The 19,593-nt window shown below is 38.6% G+C and overlaps 1 pseudogene; it reads right to left on the reverse strand.

The window, feature by feature from the left end:
• LOC127650527 (cytoplasmic dynein 1 intermediate chain 1-like) overlaps positions 1-19,593 on the reverse strand; it is a 45,765-nt pseudogene that overhangs the window by 18,557 nt on the left and 7,615 nt on the right.

Consider the following 19,593-nt stretch of genomic DNA (forward strand, 5'->3'; position numbering starts at 1 on the left):
TTTATGCTTAAAACAAGAAAAATCTTTGCCATTGGGGTAAGAAAAATAAACTTAATTCAAAGGGAAAAGAAGTTTATTTTTTGGCCCTACTGGCAGATCTTTTTTCTTCCTTGTTTTAAGTCTAAAGTTCACAAAATTTGGTCAGATTTCTCTCAAAACAAGACTTAATATCTTATACCATTTTGCTTGACAAGTAAATAAATTATGTTTTAAGAAGGAAAACGAGATAAAAATACTTGTCTAGAAAATGTCCTATTCATTTTGCATTTTCCAACCAATGACACGTTAGGTTAGGTTTAGGTGTTGGTTAAGGGAAAGGACATCTGTTTTGTTCACCTCTCATTTGTTTTTAGGACACTATTGGTTATGTTAAGGTTAAAGTTTTCGATGAGGCAGTTATGTTTTACTCATTAAAACCTCCATCTAATATTCACGTTAAAGGAACAGTTAGGGTTAGAAATTTCTCTCATTATTCACATACCTTGATGCCATCCCAGAAGAACGAACGTCACGTGAGAGTTCAACCATTTCAAACAACATCAGAGCCCTAGACGGAAGCACCAATATAAAGTTAAAAACATTTTAATTATCGACTTGTTTCTTACATAAACCTATCGATTTGCTACAGAAGACATTCATTGATCGACTGGATGCCAGACTGGGATGGCATCAGGGTAAATTAATGATTTCCTTTACTATTCATTTAAAAACCTTTAAACCTAGTCTGATTACAACACCGCTTCATTCTCTTTTTCACCCCCGCTAGACATTTCACTGGGAAACTGCAGCTAAACCTGTAATAGGCACATAATATAGTTTTTGCCACACTCAATTAATGTTCATAAGATCAGGCTGCCCATTTCTGTTATAGAAAGAGCAACCAGGACATTCTGCAAAATATGTCCTTTCGTGTTCCACGGAATGATATGAGGGTGATTACATGATGACAAAAAGGTAATATCTGGATTAACTATTCCTTTAATGATGCAATGGTAAATGTTTGAATATCTTATTATTTAAATCTTGTCCCCAAGGAGAGACCAAGTAAATCAATACCAACTGCTGCACAGAAATAATGGCTTCTGACCATGGTATGCTTTTTATTAAAATCAAAAAGATTATCTTGCAAAGTGGTGTCAATAGGGAACAGGGAGGATCTCTGATTACGGTGGGAAGAGTCTAGTTACCTTTGTGCTCCACAACTTTACTGTCCAGTCGAAAGATGATGTGACAAACAGGTGGGAAAAGTCAACGGGGCCAACAGCACTGTGACAACTGATGCCTGTCACTGGCTATTGGTGTCCCTCAAAAATTTCACCGATCCCATCTTTACTGTGGAACAACACAGAGTGATAGTCAACACCTAGAGAAGTTCATACTAAGGTTTTCCATGTACAGTGTGTCAAATGTACTTTTTGTAGTATATGTCAGGGCTGGACGATGCAACAATAAGTTTGTAAACATTTTGTTTTTGAGATTTTGCTGTACTGCATATATATTTGCACATATATCATCAGGTTGTGATTTGGAGGCTGCATTTTCTATCTAGCATTACAGTTCACAGTTCAGGGTTTGTGTTGGGGGGTTCATTTAATAAAAAATGCATTCCTCTTCACTGCATTACATCCTGTACAGCTGAAAACAACTCGCTTCCCAACTCGCTTTTGGCACTCAACCTTGGATATTTCACATGGAAAATGGAGCTCACACATGCCCATACGCCCAACCACACTTACCACTTTGGCCACTGGGGGCATTGTTTTGAATTTCAGCACAGACCAATTTTAGGTGAAGAAAAGTCAACCTGTTTCAGTTTTCACTTAGAACAGCCTGTACTTTTCATATTTCTTTTTTTTTTTGGTGAACATTTTTGTATTTTGATGAAAATGTAATATTTTCAACATAATCTATTTTACTAATGTCCAAAATGACAAAAGCAAATTGTAAAAGACCAAACTTCTACCAAATATTAAATATTTTATTAAATGCATAAATTACTTACAATAAAATTATATGTTTAATATATGATTAAACAACATGAGAAAACTTTCCGGAAAACCTGAAAAATAGAATATAATGAATATACTGCTACTTTTTAGAAGTTACTTTGTTGTGAATTCCTCATGTTTACACATTATCATGGGAATGTAAAACCGATTATTGTCATGAGAAGTCTTTTTTATCTTGTCTTAGCTATCATTGACAAAATCATCATCAATGAACATTTCCGTAAGCAATTTTATTTACAAGATCAACATATCAAGTTCCAAGTAAAAAGAAAATAATCCAATTATTTTAGGCCTTTCTTTCATTTTTAATGTATAAAATTAATCAGATCATGCAAAAACAGGCAGTACCACATTGTTATTTCTTAGATAACCATTTTTGTTAAATTTCCAGCAAAAATACTTACAGTATATTGTGATATATACTGTTACAATATAAATATTTGAAAGTACTTTATATATATCCTTTATATACATATAGATTTTGGTCATACCCCCCACCCCTAGTATGTGCCACTCACCTGCCATGTCTGGACGCTGTGTACACCGTTCCTTCCTGCCAACTATATAATTATTGACATCTCCAGTAGGAAAGGCCATCCCAGTCACGGCCATTGGCTTAGACTTATTATACACCAGCTCCATGTTCTCCTACAATACATACACACTTCACAATTCAACATACAAGACTGATATAACTACACGTTGTAACGTGTATTGATATTATTACAAGACAATGGCTGCAAGTTAGCTGACCTTTATAGAGATCCCAAAAGGTGATGTGATTGATGTTGGTACAGTTTCATGTGTTAAGTATATGTATCAGAACTGTGTCAGCACTGACCTGAGGCTGTGACAGCATATCCAAACGGCAGAAACACATCCTGCCATCTGTGGACACAGTGAACAAGATGTTAGCGTTCTGGGTGCCGACCACATTTACGCAGTACACAGGGTGCTTCAATAAGAGAAAAAACTTGTTTCATGTTCCAAAGTGTCTAACAATTTTGAGGAATTCATGAAAGCATGAAACAACTTGTGGAAAACCTTCCCAGAATAGCGGAAGCTGTTATAGCAGAAAAGTAAGGACCAACTCCCTGTTAAAACCCACTATATTGTGATATTTGGGTGTCCACATACTTTTGTATCTATGGATGGGCCCTTAATAAAGGCAACAAACTGAATGTCTATAATGACACAATACCTAGCCTGTGAACTAACCTGGCCCGGGCATCTGCTCGTCTGCAAATACAGTTGATTGTGTAAATCCATTATGTCTTTATTGCCGTCAATTTGATTTTTGTTTTTTAGCCAACAATAGGCTCTTTGAGAGGGGCCGCTGGAGTGGTGAGATGGCAGTCGGGACATAGGCTTTCATTATTGAGGGCATGGGAGTTTAAACCTTCAGCATGTATGGCATTCAGTGGCTGTGTGTGTGGCAACTGAGCACAATAAGGGTCTATGGACCTCCCTTTGCTCAGCCACTAGGCTGTACTCTCTTTATTGCATGCAGAGGCAGACTGGGAAGACAAATTGGCCCTGGATTTTTAAATAGAAACCGGCCCAAAAGTTGTTGAGCAGAGGGAAAAATATCCATTATTTTAGGATATGCAAAGTTGCATATCATGGCGCTATTTTGCGGCCCTCTTCAGCTTATCACTGCCCATTTGGCCCCATTTCACGGCCGGCCCAATGGGAAAAGTCCCAGTTCTCCGTATGGTCAGTCCGCCCCTGATTGCATGACAAGGAGTTAGATGGATTTCATTGAGCCTGACTGTGCTGACAGACTTTGTCTGGCCCTGCAAAGATGGTGGGTGACCTTTTGCACTAAAGAATACTAAGATGAGCCAGTAACAGAGGCAGAGAGATGTGATTGGTATCAATTTTCTACTGCAACAGCATAATTTAATATAATTGGTTAAGACTCTATGAAAACACTTAGGTGTTAACTAAGTCCATTATGGAATTTACAGAAGATGATTATATCTGTTTGGCAAGGGTTCTCAGCAGGGGGTCCGCAATCCATAGAGTCTGCTTATTATTGTTTGATCACAAGCTAATATTTGCTTTTGATTTTGTAAATCAAACACTATTTTAATGGCTTTGTAATGTAAGTATCATAACGTATGTGCAGTAAATAGTACATTATATGGTACTTTATGCATGTTTTTATGGGTCAGACTTCTAATTCAACACTCAAATGTAAGCAATACTGTATGTTTCATCATGGTCCCTATTCAGTCTCTCTATCCACCAAGAAGTCATTGGCCTAATAAGGGTTAAAGGCCTCTGTTGTAGGGTGTTGTTTGGGTCTTACAGTGTGTGCAGCAGCAGACAGGGTGGGTCCTTTGGAGTGGTGTTCTCCTGTGGCTTCTGTTGTCCCAGAGAACAATCTGCCCAGAGTATGTGCCACCCACCAACAGGTTAGGATGAAACCGAGCAAAACCCACAGACACCACTGGAGACTGGAGAGAAGATAACAAAACAACATCTTTAGGATAAACAAAGAAAAGAAAGAAAAAAGACACTGGGAAAGACTGCTTGAAAAAAGCTTAAGCTGGTAACTGTGTTTTGAAACATGGTAGATGGTTTCTGTCTGGTCCAAGCTGGTTATTAATGACTCCAAGCTGGTCATTAAAGGGGTCATGAAATGGCTATTTTATTATTTTAAAATGTTCCTTGAGGTTCACTTACTGTATAATATTAGTAAAGTTATTTGCACAAAAAACAGTCATATATTTGTAAAACTTTTCCATCCTCATTCTGACCCTCTGTTTTGGTGCTGCCTCTCCTTTAAGATTTGACAGTAAATACCCATTGTTATGATTGGATATCTGGTCTTGACTGACCTGCTCTCTTCTTGCTATTTCACTGCTCACCGCTACTGGGTGGGGCTACAGAAGTGATAAGGTAAAGCAGCCGTGGATGTGTTGTTGTGGAGGCGGTCAGATGCAATCACAATGTGGATGAAGTAGAGAACGAGTTGTTTTGTCAGTTGATTTCAACAAATGCTCTTTTTGCAGTAAGGAGGACGTTTTGAGTTCCGAATCTTATGGTATATTTTTATGGTACAATGACCAATATGTCAAAAGATCAAGGACATTTTAATTCCTCCTATCATGACCCCTTTAACTGTGTCAAGCTGTTCATTAACTGGTCAAAGCTGGTTATGAGCTGCTCCAAGCTGTTCATTAGCTGGCTCAAGCTGGTTATTAGCTGCGCCAATCTGGTTAACTGATCCAATGGGGTTATTTGCAGGTTCAGGCTGGTCATTAGCTGGTATAAGCTGGTCCCAACTGGTTATTATTAACTGGTTAAAGCTGGATATTAGCTAGTCCAAGCATGTTATTACCTGGTTCAAGCTGGTCATTAGCAGGTCCAAGCTGATTATTGTTTGTCCAAGCTAAATTGGTCCAAATGGATTATTAGCTGGTCCAAGATGGTTATTAACTAACTGGTCCAATGTGGTTACAAGTTCGTCATAGTTATTTCCTGGTTCAAGCTGGTCATTAGCTGGTCCAAAATGGTCATTAACTGGTCCAAGCTAGTAATTAGCTGATCCAAGCTGGTTATTAGTTAGTCCATGGTGGTTATTAACTAACTGGCTCAATTTGTTTATTTGCTGGTTCAAGCTGGTCATTAGCTGGTCCAAACTGGTTACTATTAACTGGTTAAAGCTGGTTATTAGCTGGACCAATCTGTTCATTAACCGGGCCAAGCTGTTCATTCTTTGGTCTAAACTGTTTTTAGCTGGTCCATGCTCGTCTTTAGCTAGCCCAAGCTGGTTATTACCTGGTTTAAGCTGGTCATTAGTGGGTCCAAGCTGGTCATTAATTGGTCCAAGCTAGATAATAAATAACTGATCCAAGCTGGCCATTAGCTAGTCATTTGATGGTTCAAGTTGGAAATTAGCTGATCCAATGTGGTTATTTGCTGGTTCAAGCTGGTCATTAGCTGGTATAAGATGGTCAAAGCTTGTTATCATTAACTGGTTCAAGCTGGTTAACTTGTCCAAGCTGGTCATTATCTGGTCCAATGTGATTAATAGCTTGTCCAAGTTGAACATTTACTGGTCCAAGCTTTACAAGATTGTTCAAGCCGATCATTAACTGGTCCTGGCTGGTAAACCATCTTGGGCTAGCAACAAACTAGCTACCATCAGGTCAAAACATCTTAAGGTGTACAAGTTGGGTTTTGGAACATGGTAGCTGGTTGAAAAGCTAATAACCTGATTGGACCATAACCAGCAAGAAACAAGTTAGGGAACAGCTGCTATATTCCAAAACACAGCTGCCAGCTTAAACTGGATTTCCAGCAGGGTATGAGGATGATGATAAAGAGGACGCAGAAGAAGAAGAGTTCACTGTTAAGATCTCATGTTGGGGAGGGTTTGGGGCAAAGTACCAAACTATGTTACGGATTGTGGTAGCAGCAGTTTTATATTACAACATTATAAACAGAGGGCATTAGAGCGAAAAGCATGGCCTTTTGTTGTAACAGCCTTGGCCTTGAACTTTCCCTCCGTCTTTACTTTTATTGAGTTTTTGTTTCCTTTTCAGTGCCTGTCACATAAAATGTGCCCTCAAGCTTACATATTTTCACACAAGATTCTCTTTAGTACATCTTGTGCCCCTTACTAAGCCATTTTACAATGATCTCAGCAGACTGATAGGAACGAGAGAATGATTTTTTGTTTTACTTGCAAAACTGCCCTATTGGCATGGTGTGACAGCAGCGAGACAGAAGCGTAATAGATGTTGTTTTCATAGCAGTCTCCAGTAGTTTGTAAAGAAAAACTACGATAGAGAAGAGTCTCTATTCCTACACCGCACCATCTGCTGCCAGCTAGTCATGCACCCTGAGTTCATTTTAAAGTGACTGGAAAACAAACCAGAGAAAAAGAAAACAAGCTCCTCTTTTCTTTTATTCGTTGCCCTCTAAAAAAAATACAGATTCCAAGAGAGTTTGGGAGCAGCCTTACATGTGAGGTGGTTTTTTAAAAGGGTTCAAAATAAACCAAGTTGGAGGGGTAAAAATAAAGGCGAGACTCGACCATCAAAAATAAAAAAAAAGATCCTGGAGTGGAGTTCATTTACACTCAGGACACACAGAGCACTTGCGTATTAAGACAAAAGTGGTTGATGGTTGCACTGGAGATTACTTGGAAACACAGAAATACATCTGACTGATTGTGTGATTGACTACATCCTTGCTGAGTGATACAATAAAGAAGACTACATTAATGTTGTGAAAAACTAAAAGTAAAACAGATACTTGCATGCAAGGATGAAACCAAATATCAAAGTTTGGAGGAGGGGGAATGTAGAGGTTTTAGAGTCAGTCATTGAAAAAACTAAATTGGTTGACTGTTATTCTGAATTTTTGCTTGCCTGTTCAGCAGGTGCTTTAATGCCACTAATGGCATTAAGGCACCTGCTGAACAGGCAAGCTTAGACCAGCATAAATTTCCATGCTTGTCTTCACTGTTTTTTGCTGTTTTGGTACTGGTCTAGCTGGTGGACCAACACAGCCACACTGCATCATCAAAACTTGCTGGGCAACAAATTGTTTTGAGCATAAATCTTGTTACATTTAGTAGGATTTATCTTAAAACAAGACTTAATGTATTATATAATTTTGCTTGATTAAATATATCTTGTTTTAAGGAAGTTTAGATAGATTTTCTACAGGAAAACAAGAGAAAAATACTAAGAAAATGTAGTACTGTTCACTAGCAGCAATAATACAGTCACTGGACATCAAAAGCCAACTTTTTAGTTAATAAATTGATTAGTATCTTTAAAAAGGCTGAAATGTTTCACTCAAGCCTTGATTAGTCTGATTGCCAGTACTACTGGAAAAGGATCTCTGTTCTGTGATTAACGATCAGTCAGTCCTTAATACTAACAGAGAGGCAGGAGTACATTGCTGTTCAAACACTCGCCTATTTCAATCAGAGCCACAAGGCTGACCTCTGAACCATCTTTCTTTCTCTCTCTCTCTCCCATAGTCATGTGTCAAGGACACGCTCCTCAGACCAGTGCTTCATTACTGGGCTAATGAACATGAGCTGGGGTCACCACAACAAGAGGGTAATAACTCCACTATGAAGCTATTAATCAGAGACTTAATGAAGTATCGTAACCTGAAACCTCAGCTCATGAGAGCAATCCCTCCAATAGCCAATCACAGCCATCTCTGGCCTCTCTATACACTGCAGGCCTGTTTTTATCAGATTTGTCTACTGAGGTATCATCGCTGTGTCCAGCAGCAACCTCTGACTACAGAATCAATCCTTAAATGTCCTTAAGGATACCAAGTCTAAGGTCTTGAAGGCCTAGTTTAGCCAAATATGAAAAATGTTAATGTTGTTCCAAACCCATATGACTTTATTCTGACATGAAACAAAAAAGGAGCAGAACGTTAGCCTCACCATTCACTTATATTGCATATTATTTCCATACAATGAAAATGCATGGTGATGATGCTAACAGTCTGACTAAAATGTACTTTTCAGGAAAATACAGTACCAAAAATATTAATAATATAAAAGTAACAATTTTTTTCTTACATTCAAACATTGACATCTGTTAATATTACTGTGAACAGCATAGGCCAAAAAAAAACTTCTGTGTATTTTTATTCTCTGCAGTCGATAATTCACTGCACACAACCCATATTAATCGGTGTGATAAATGTTTATCCTTGTTGCATGTTCAGTTGAATTTCATAATTTGCATTAAGCATTGTTTTTACCTGCTGTTTTCGACCCTATCAGAACAGACCTGTAACTCATTTTTAGGTTGCGACCCACCAGTTGAGAACCAATGAACTTGATTGCTTCGGATGAACTTTAAGTATTAAAATTTGTTTTATTTTTTTATTTTGATGTCAATAGTAGTCATACAGTGTGTGCACATCAGTTGAAAGCATTCAAGTTTTACTGTTTAAGATACAAGACTGGTCATAACAGTGAGGGAGCCATAATCAGCTTAGTGATGAAAACATGTCATAGAACAATCTTAGTGTCTAAAACATCTGATGTATACTTGCCTCATTAATGTAACCACATAAATCCAAAGAGACCTTTGGCTCCGTAACGAAGCACAGATAAATATGACAAGTATTTGAACTCTCTTTAAAGTCCTAATCTAAACATGGCAAAGTTGAAAGACACAGAGAGGAAAAGTCATGAAAAGGCTGTATATTCACACCATATGTCTGCTCTTCCATCTCCAGTAAAAGGATCCTGAAACGAACTCCTTATCTTTAACATGGAGGTCCATAAACACCACTACTTGAGCACTGTGCTCCACATGCAGGCGTTTGCTACTGGAATTAGCTCAATTTGTCCCAATAGGCAGGTTGGCTGGTTCTGTCAATTGGGAAACTAGGCAGTGGACCATAGTTCCGCTCACTTTAAGGATGTCATAAGGGTGCATGCTGTCAACTAATGAAAGGAATCTTTCATAAAACGTTTGGATGTCTTTTTATGGACAGATTTATGTTGCATTCCTATAAACTACTGAGATTTAAGGTGACTGATCTGCTTTAACTGGCACCAAAGTACATAAACTTCCGGGGGTGTCAATATCCCAGGGGGACATCCACCCAATTTGTTAAAACAGCAATTTGCAATATTATAGTCAACATCCCTGTTGAAAACACAACCTGAATATGTTGTGTTTAAGATGCAGGTGTCCCCATCTTAACCAGCAAGCCTTCCTTGGTAAGCCAGTTTCATCAGAAAAACCAAGCATTTGCTTTTAAGCATTTATTTTATAGGATGGACAAGAAAGAGACAGGAAAGTTGAGGTAGAGAGGGGGATACGATTGGGACATGACCCAGGCCAGACTCTATCCAAGGTCCCTATGAGCCAACAACTATTACTTTTCACGAGCACAACCAGTTGCACCATGACTCTGACAACAAGCATTTATTTATTTTTTGCTGGTGTTGAAATTTAACTGTTAACAACACATCTTGACACCTGCGTTCTACTCTACTTGTGAGAATGTATCAAGCCTTTTTAGTGCAACAACACTGTGAACAGCCCCTTATCTGTCTCTCTATAAGAATGTTACAGTATTTCAGCACTTCAGCAATCGTTATGCAGCTTTGTTTTATACACTTAAGCAAAGGAATTCAATGACTCATTTAACTAAAATATTTCTCATTTCAAGCTCAGCTTGACGTCTGACAACCTGGAGCTCTGATGATATTCAAATTGATGAGTGAAAATGTGAAAACACGTGAATACACAATCCTGCAACACTTTTCTGCAGTTTAATAAAAAGGCATAGCCAGGAAATTACTTTTGGGTGGGCCTTAGCAGAAATGGATGAGCCCAATTTTTTGTTTAACCAAATTTTCCTAAACAACAGAAAAGTGGCACATTTAAACATTCTTTCACACTTACAGATATCAGAATTTATGCATTTTTTTTTTACTATTTTATAAATATATATTTGAAGTCCCAATTATTCTGGGTGGGTCTGGGTTTAATTTGGGTGGGCCAACCTTGACTACACCACTGGTTTAATAGGTTTTACTGGCACTTAGTGCATGGCACATGATAATATCAATGGGAAAGTATCAGTATGTGATAATCCAACAGAGTAAACCCATGAGGAGTGATGGCATGAGGGAAAAAGAGGCAACACGCCCTTCTTTGTTGCCTCCTTTTTGCAAGCAAAAAGGAAAAGGGGGAAAAAAGCATTTGGAGTCATTTGTCAGGGAGGAGATGACTGTGGAACAGACACTACATTCACTGACATCTCTCCTGAAGCACCACATTCATGTGGTTCTCAGCACAGCTTATCAGCTCCAGATGCACTCCTCTGTCTTCCTTCAGCATCCTTCACTCTCTCCCTCTTTTCTCCCCAAACAGCACCCCGTGGATTTTGACACTCTGCGGTTACTGGCACAGGCTGTGTAATACCATATCTCCGTTTCAGAGAACAATGGAAATGAAGCCAGTCAGTGCGAGTAGTTCTCTTTCTCTTTTACCTTCGGACAATGAGGAGAGTACTACTGCCTTCCGATCAATAAGAACAGAATGTACTGTATTTTTTAAAAGGTGATCAAGCATAGTCAAATGTGTATAAAATACAATTTTATACTTAAAGGTGAAGTGTGTATTTTTTCTACAAATAAGTAATTTGTAGGTTGAATTTGATTTCCCCGAAAAGTGTAAAGTATAAACACTGTGGCGCTCTATGTGAGCATCCCGACCAACCCAATGCGTCAATATTGGCTGAACCAATGTCGTAAATTGTGATGGGATTATCTATTTGTCCGACAAACGGAAGATGGGTGGAAGTTCAAGAAACCTGTCTGAAAACAGTCCATTATTTTTGTAATTACTTTTGGTGACAATAGTCATGCAGTAATTACACACTTCACAACTACTTTCTTTTGACCTGGCAGAGCACGTCTATTTGCTTTTCCTCAAAATACATAAAAAGAAAAGCACAAAATAATTCAATTTAAAGTATTTGGTTCCTTGTCCAAATCAAAGTTTAGGCCATTAGTTTTTTGTTGAAATTATCTTAGCCTTTTCTAGAATTTCATCTTATTTCATGCTCTAGAATCAAACAATATTATTCAGCTTGTTCTTGAATCTCAACCCATTTAACTCATCTAGCTCCAAAACCTAAACTTACATCATTCCCCATCGGCTTACAAACTGTTAAGTTCTAAATTAATCCAAATCTCCTGGCAACAGTAATGCTTCTATGTGGACATGGGAGTAGGCAGTAAACCTATAGCGGACTCTTCCTCTCCCTAAGCTGTGAGCGGTTGTGAAGCCTTTCTACACTCAGCTTTATGAGCACATGCAACTCCATCCACCAGCATTATTTACAGCGGGCCTCTCTCCAAGCTCCTATGAACACATCTCCCTCTGTGCCAACCCTGTTCAATGAGCTTCAGGCATTTAGCAGGGGTTCATACAGAGTCATCCTGGGTAAAAAGAAAGGAGATGAGGGCTGACAGTATCAGTGAGCAGTTTTTAGGGGTGAGCCCTTGATGTGATGCGAGGCAGCCCACTTTAGAAGGTCATATGATGTTTTTGGCACGCTGGTCCTGCTGTTATGATGGGTCCAAAAGAACAGAGAGCAGGCAGCCAAGATCACACCGCACAGAGCCCAAAACCAACCAAAACCTCCTCAACCGTCTGAAAAGGAGTGGCCTTTTGTAACCATGCCCAGCCAGTGGCCGTAGACACTTTGAAATAAAGAAGGGAAGTAAGGTTCCTACATTGACTTACTTTCCATAAAAAATATCAAAATGTCCTTAACAGAGACCCAAGCATAGAGATGGATGATGTTCTTTTTTCCTCCTTGAAAGCCACTGATTATAAAAATCTCTATTTAAAAGCATATTTTGTTTTGAATACATTTTGTGGGATTCCAGATTTCAATTTTAAACACATTTTGCTTTGAGGTGACTATTGTGCGACTTTAGCAAGCTGTGACATTAATTTAAATTCACATTTTTTCCCCCACTAGAATACTTGTTGTGTTACAGTTCAGAGTGTCAGCTAATGCTATTTTTTATATATATAATAGGTATTGTTTAATTGCTGTAAATCAACATTGCAAAAATCAAGTTAAATTAAGTCAAAAGCTTCTCCTATGCCAGCCTAATATGTCGAGACAACTATAAGTAAGCCACATACTGTTCTTCTGTGGCGTTATAAAAATATGTATTTAAACGTTCCGAACACCCTGCACAGCAACACTGGCTTAACCAATGGTGTGAGTTTAGGACGTTTGATGGAGTGAGTATTCGGGAAAGCTTTTTGAAAACAATGTTTAGTTTTGCAATTTCATTTGGTGGTGCTAGTGAAATTACACACATCAGCATTAAGGATTGCTTTCAGAGAACGTATCTTGAATATAAGTATATTTTGCCAAAAGAAAATTGCTAATAAATAAACATATTTTTCATTAAATACTTAAAAGTAGCTATACAATAGTTCAGTGTGATTAAAATTAAATATTTAGCCACTACTGTATGTGTGTCCTGTGTATTTTTATGCTTATTAGAGAATCACATCATTAGCTTAGCAATATGCTAATGTCAAAATCTGTGAGTTGAGTCTCCTGGTGCATTCAAGTCATATCAAAATTATTGTATTTACAAGCTGAAAGTTGTAACTAACAGTGAGAAACTATATGAGTTTGCCCACTATATGAGTTGACTTTCCGAGTTTGGGGCATGTCAATTAAAAAATCATGGTGGAAGCAAATTTGTATTGGACATAATTCAGATTTACTTTATTCTTTACAACTAATATCCCTACTCACATCATATTAACGACTTCCAACCTTGTAACTACGAACTTCCCAGGAGCAGGAATTGAACGTAGCATCCCATGCAGTGTGCTTTCTCTGTGGTGCGTGGAGTTGCTACCTGTGTAAAACATTACAAATCAGTCACTCACTTGAGATCCAAATGGTGTAGTCAGAGAGGTAGCTCACTATTGGAACATCGCAGGATTGTAAGAAAAATAGACACTGAAGTCAGCAGAGATGATGTGGTGAAAAGAGGTAAAGATGGAAGAGCAAAGAGAGAGACTGAGGGAAAGATTGAGACAGTGGTGCTGAAAAGGGGGGATGTAAAGCTGGAAAAACGTCTGTAAAACTGCTGAATTCCACCTCACGGCCTGCCAAAAGTGAGGGAAGCCGCAGCTAGAAAAAAGGAGGGGAGCAGAAGAGAGGAGCGGAGCATGTGGGGGATGAGTATATGGCTCTTGCATGCATGTACCACAGAGGGAATAAGATCAGTGCGGTTTGGAGGGGTTAAGCGGCAGAACATGCTCACACATTAAGATCCATCAGATCCTGTTCTGGTGAGCAGGGAGCACCATCGTTTTGAACGGGGCACAGAGCGATAAACAAAATTTCGGCAAATTGGCCCAGCCTCTTTCATCCTCAGCCAATGGCAGAGCATACAAGCCCCAGGCCAAATGTTTGTAGATATACTGCCTCTCTCTCAACTTCTCTCCTCATGAAAATGGGAAGGTTGAACCTCAGGCCACACTGAGGGAAAGCTGTGAAATACCATTCTATGTTCTTCATTTTTATATGTGGCCCCAAATAGCATTTGGACTCAAAATGCAATTGATAACCAAATGTTAAAGCAGGAGTCATTATTTTAAAGAACATAACACTGGCACTTTTCAAATAAAACATTAGGTAAGATAAAACAATAAAATATAACATCAAACCCCATTGACTGTTGTGTTATGACGTCATGATATTTGGTCACAAGAAGTGCAAGAACCACAGAGGTTTGATGTTATTGACATGTCGTCATATTGGATTAGTGCGCAGTATACGTGAGCTGATGAGAGTGAATAACGACTAAACTTTTAGTCTGTCTATTATACAAATGCCTTGGTTGGTAGAGCAGGTCGGCCACTAATCGCAGGGTTGGTGGTTCGAATCCCGGTCCACACGACTCCACATGCCAAAGTGTCCTTGGGCAAGACACTGAACCCCAAGTTGCTCCCAATGGCAGGCTAGTGCCTTGCATGGCAGCTCTGCCGCCATTGGTATATGAATGTGTGTGTGAATGGGTGAATGAGTCACAGTGTAAAGCGCTTTGAATACTGTTAAGGTTAAAAAGGTGCTATATAAGTGCAGACCATTTACCATATACTTGGAATACGAAACACAAGTCACATGGACTTTTAAGACACTTTCTGATGCTTTGAAGTAGGGATGTGCACGGACAGCCGACATTCGTTAACCTTTCGACGTGCCACTATATGAATACCAAAATCAATAACAAATTTCCATCTAATTAAATTGAATAGTCTTGAAGAAAATGTAATTAATAAAACTTGCTTTTTGTAAGATTTGTTCATTTTATTTTGTTAAAGATTAGGCAATTTAATTAGATAGAAATTTGTTATTCAATTGAAATGGATACATCTTGAAAATAGGCAAAAATATTTTTTGGAGTGAACACACGAAATAGAGGTCTTTAACCCAACAGGATTTCCGGCCAGGTTTGAATCAGTTTTTCAAGTATAGGGTGAGTTAGGGGCTGTTCAAACATGCTTTTGTGTGCTTTCTATATATTGTTAACACACGCTGGACGAACACATTTGACTGTTGTGCTAAATCTCACTGTTTTTTCATTCAGCGTCTCATGCATGCTTGCTGCATTTTTTAGATTGCTGCATTTATAACCAAGTAAAGTTAAAAAATTACTTTAATTTTATAAACGCATCTCGAAACACCTGTGTTGCATTTCATTCATTGTGCTGCGTTCTGAAAAATGGAAGTTACAAAAAGGGACTTCAACAAAGGGTTGTTTTTCACATGCAAAGTTTCAGTGCTTGATAAATGGTAAGACACTGTTTTTTCCTTTTGCTCTGGTGTGCATATTCACATACAATAATTAGATAATAATTTCATAATTAAACCATTTAAAAATCAAAGCACCCCAAAAAGGCAATTTAACCGCAGCTGTGTAACTCAACGCACATGACAAAACTTGCATTCGCTGCCTCACGAAAATGTGAACCTGCCCAGGCAGAGGGCATTTACAGGCAGTAACAGTTTGATTATTTTTGTTTGACTTCAATGTGAGTAGTTACTATATTAACACCTTATTACTGTAGTAACACCATGGATAATTGCATCAAAAGTATGGTTTTGGACAAAAAAATTAAAACATAGTTTGTACAATATTACTATAGTAAAACGATTGTTCATTTTTGTATAGGTTACTCTCCAAGGAGCAAAAAAATCTACACTAGAGCAGTGCCGAGCTGCTGGATTAAGGCATCACCACCCTCGTCCTGGACGAAGAGGGGAATGTGTGCGATCAACAGACACGCCTCTGGATCAAACCCTTCTCTGCACTTCCCGACATTCAACGTGACCAAATCACTGCGATCAAATCAACCTTATATAATTTGTATTTATTATTATAAGTAATATTAAATTAAATTTTAAGAGTGGAAGCAGGAGACCGGATGGGAAAAAGAATGGGACAAAAGGCAGAATCGAACCAGGATTGCTTGCAAGAAAATAAACATTCGCAATATCTTTACATCCCACTCCAATACAGGGGCACATTGAATCCAGTTTGTTGTTTATTTCCGTGGATACACCAGACTATTGGGGTGCAAATATCTGGGCTGTACTGCAGGAGCTATTTACACCTGGGTTCAAATAGTGACCATCCTTTTGTGTTTCACAGAGGAAAGAAAGTCATATGGGTATGGAATGACATGAGGGCAAGTAAATGATGACAGACTTTTCATCGAACTATTCCTTTATGTTAGTAATGAGTGCATACATTTTTAAGTGTGGCTTACATGGCCAGAAGTGTCCATATTCTTTCTGTACATCCAATTAGCTATAACTTATTTGTGTATGTGAATGTATACAGTATGAGCATTTATTTATTTATTTTTGGAGCAACTGTGAGTGTGTGAATGAGCAAATGTATATGTGAGAGGTGTTGGGCGATGTGGGCATTGGAAAAGCAGCACATGCATGAGCAGTCCATGTGGGTGGGCAAAACATATGCGGTTTCTTGGATTAGGAAGCGGTAAGCCACATCTTTTAATTACAGAAATGTCTCTCTAATATCTCTCCCTCGCACCAGGCTGTCGCCTCTCTGACTTGTATACTCGGCCGTCTCCCTGAAAAGACCCTCAGCCCTGTGTAATTCGTAATTCATGTCAAAACAGACACCATATTTTTTTTACACACAAACCCCAGGATTTATTCAGCTTTACACAAGTGGGCACACACTATTTTATGGTGTTCTATTCCACTGCGGTACTCCAAGGCCAGCAAGCACCTTTAATTAAAGATCACTTTACTCTGTCGTCATCTAACGTGGCACACTTCTTTAGACCTCTTTTTTATTGAAGCTACTGTACCACTTCCTCTACCATGGCTTTCCAATTAGGTCATTTCAACTAAAATTTATTAGGAAGCTTAGAATACTACAGTATGGCTATGTTTGGAATGGAACACTAGTGTACTTCTTACTGCACAGTATGTACTGCATACTACCAATTATCTTTCTTTAAAACAGTATGCATTCTACAGGTAGTAAGCAGTGTGTAGTAATAAACATTTCAAATAGTAGTATACAACAATGCTGTCACATCCAAATTTGTGAAAATAATAATGAATGTTTGAATGAATGCAAAAATCCTGGTTGATCTGTTTCCTGTGCAGTTTTGCTCCTTTTATATTCTGCGGAGCAAGACTTTAGACTGTAAGATTTTAAAGCCATGTTATTCTGTTCACCTGGCAGTGGTAGATGTACTCTGGCATGGTCTTCTTGAATTTCATGTTCCACACCATAGCCACAACTGGCTCATGAGGGGAATCTTCATTGTTGTTGTAGGAGGCCACCAAGAGCTCTGGATAATTCAGGTATAAAGTGGAGACAGTGAGGAGAGAGAGGATGATGATGTTAAAGCTGTCTCAGAGACAGGGAGGATCCTCTTTTTTAAATGAACAGGTGTTGACACATTCATGAGGTCAGAGAGAGAGGTCACCCTACCTGGGGGGACCAGTCCAGACAGGTGATGACCCGATGCTTTGACCAGCGCTCATCATAGAACAGACGATTGAGGGAGAGACTGGAGCCACCCTGCAGACCTCTGAAAGGGGGGAGGGATACTTATTAACTTGGGATCTAGGGTTTTAATATGAGTTTTGTCATATATGCTGCTAATTATTAATGTAAAGCAAACTGTAGCAAGTTAGAGTGAGAAAGACCTATTTTGATGGACCATGTTGTGCTGTATTCAGTGTATACATGAAAAAATAGGAAATAAATTACGTAATATAGTGTGTGTTGCAACACCCAAACAGAATGAAATAAGAGGTTGTGACTGGATGACACATTTTTAGAAGAATTTCTTTGAAGAACAAAGGTGGCAAGCTAATTACTGTATAATTACTTTAAACAAACCCAAGCCCACTTGCTAACCCTACCCCTAAAAGGAAACTTTTTGTAGTTTAAAAAAAAAATCTTTTGCTGTACAGTATTTAAGCATCAAAGTCCCCGAACGTCCCAAAAGGTTGTCAGATTTAGCTCACTTTGGAGAACATTTTGTCCCCCAAACTATACATTTGGGGACTATACTATATACCGTATATGGGGACCAAACTATAAATCACACTCACACACACAGACACACACGCACACACGCACACACACGCACACACGCACACACGCACACACGCACACACACACACACACACACACACACACACACTCACACACACACTCATGTAGTGTTTCCATGTTTTATGGGGACTTTCCATAGACATAATGGTTTTTATACTGTACAAACTTTATATTCTATCCCCTAAACCTAACCCTACCCCTAAACCCAACCCTCACAGAAATCTTTCTGCATTTTTACATTTTCAAAAAACATAATTTAGCATGATTTATAAGCTGTTTTCCTCATGGGGACCGACAAAATGTCCCCACAAGGTGAAATATTTCGGGTTTTACTATCCTTATGGGGACATTTGGTCCCCACAAAGTGATAAATACACGCTCACACACACACACACACACACACACACACACACACACACACACACACACACACACACACACACACGCTCACACACACACACACACATATATAAAAGTGCATGTCCAAATCCTGAAAATATAGTGGAACATCAAATTATGACTCTGTCAATCACTAATCATAAGATTTGTTAAACTTTCTTGGAGGTCATGGTTTAATTTTCAATTATTATTATTAGGGGCCAAGCACCAAAGGTGCTAAGGCATCTATTAGTATTATTATTATTATTATTATTCCTCCCAAAGGAAGTCTATGGAAGCTCATAGAACCATACATAGGAAAATTATGAAATTTGGCACACAGATATGGGTGATTATGAATAGCCCCCATACCAAATTTGGGGTTTCTAGGACATATTCTATAGCGCCAGCACCATGTGAAAAATGCACTTTTCTTTTGTGTGTATCTTTTGAACCATTTGTCCTAGAAACAAAATCCTTTTTAGACTGATTAATCTCCTCCTGATGATTAAAATTAATCCCTTACATTAAAACTCTGCCATTTCAGTGGTCGCCATCTTGGATTGTGTCGTTTACCTTTAAAACATTTCAAGCCCTTCAAACTTTGCCCAATTTTGCTAAATAATGTCTCAAAATAATCTCCAGATCAATCTGCACAGAAATAGAGCAGAATGTTGCTGAAGTTATAAAAACATGTAAAATCTTTTTAAAACAATTGGTACGCTTCATCGACATCATGTCCTGAGGATACCTGAGCAGGTTGGAGACAGCACCACCTATTGAAAGATGAATCACACTTTTGGGCTGACTCTAAACTCAGGTTGTCTCTTTGCCACCTGTAAGCTTATCAATCTGTAAGAGTGGCACAGTGTGTTAGTGCACTGGATTGTAGTTCAAAAGGTCCTGGGTTCTCAATCCCTGCCAAGGCAAACATTATATTTGATTTTATATTGTATTTGAGGTCTTTGTATTGTGCTTACTGAATAGTTGCAGGGATTGTCCCTGATTATTTCTGCTTGGGGTACA

Source organism: Xyrauchen texanus, chromosome 10 (genome assembly GCF_025860055.1).
Source record: "Xyrauchen texanus isolate HMW12.3.18 chromosome 10, RBS_HiC_50CHRs, whole genome shotgun sequence".
Classification (NCBI taxonomy): domain Eukaryota; kingdom Metazoa; phylum Chordata; class Actinopteri; order Cypriniformes; family Catostomidae; genus Xyrauchen; species Xyrauchen texanus.